Raw genomic sequence first — 1271 nt, forward strand, 5'->3', positions numbered from 1 at the left:
GGAAAATGCTAGGGACAACAAGCTAGCAACTAATTGGGAAAGGCCATGTAGGGTTAAAGTCAACATAGGAAAGGGAGCATACACTTTAGAAACACTAGCTGGAGAACATATACCTCGAATATGGAATGCGGAAAATACAGATTAATCATAACATCGATTTATCAAAAAATCATCATTATGTTCATCATGTCAAAAATACATAAACATGAACAACACATCTCATAATTTCACATATCAATTCACACGAAATTCAATAATTAACATTATAAAAACAGTATCATAACATAATGATCTAGAGAGGTATGCACAACCATCCCAAGGTCCAAAACCCCATAAATGGAGGAAAGGATAAATAACAAGGAAGGGAGTTAGAATCCCTATTTATTCGTTATGCATAATACACTCATAGATGGATAATCCCCTCCCTCTATTACCTCAAATTTGCAGAAAAAACCTCAAATCTACAACTATGGAGGTTCTACTCTTGTTTTGCTAAGGTTTTCCAACTCTGATGATAACTTTTCACGTACCAACACTTTCTCTCCCTATTTTTCTATTTAAAACAAAAAAAAAATATTTTCATTCTTTCCTCCTCAACTCATGGTAATTCTCTCCCCACCATACTAATAATATTAAAATTATATTTTTCTCCTAAAGTCTCAAATTTATATATTTATCTATTAATTTTAATTATAAAAATTCTAATAATTCTACAAAAACAAAATTCAATAATTCACAAAAAAATATCAAATAAATCACTCTAACACTCAAATAAAATAATATTAGGCATTTAAACTCAATTGAAATAATTTAATTTAAAAAATGGGGTGTTACAACATCAATAGTCATTCTCGTATTATAGAGAACACCATTATAGAATGTGTGAATAATAAACCACTTTTCTAGCATGTGGTGTTGGCAAGCTCTCATCATTTCCTTATATCGCTCTCATGCATCAAAAAGCAATTCTCCATCATTATGCTTGAAGTAAGTGATTTGGTTCCTCAGTTGCGATGTTTTTCTTGGTGGAAAGTATCAAGTGTGGGATTCTTTCTTCAACTCATTCCATGTCGTTATGGAATTTGACGGGAGAAACTGTAGTCAAGCTCTGGCTCTGTCTCTCAAAGATAAAGGAAATAATCGTAATCGAATGGTCTCAAGGTCGACGCCATTACTTTTCAGTGTGTCAACGAATCGAACAGACACTTAGAGGTGTAAATTTGGGTCCTCTATTCGAATACCGGAGAACTAGTTCTGTTGCACGATTTGCA

General features: G+C 32.8%; 1 non-coding gene across 1 annotated transcript; it reads left to right on the forward strand.

Annotated features, from left to right (window-relative positions):
- Positions 1–903: 903 nt before the first annotated feature.
- Positions 904–1011, forward strand: LOC127124541 (small nucleolar RNA R71). Its single transcript, XR_007804021.1, has one exon. It is a non-coding gene; the product is annotated as a small nucleolar RNA R71 (small nucleolar RNA).
- The last annotated feature ends 260 nt before the right edge of the window (positions 1012–1271 follow it).

This window comes from Lathyrus oleraceus, chromosome 2 (assembly GCF_024323335.1).
Source record: "Lathyrus oleraceus cultivar Zhongwan6 chromosome 2, CAAS_Psat_ZW6_1.0, whole genome shotgun sequence".
Classification (NCBI taxonomy): domain Eukaryota; kingdom Viridiplantae; phylum Streptophyta; class Magnoliopsida; order Fabales; family Fabaceae; genus Lathyrus; species Lathyrus oleraceus.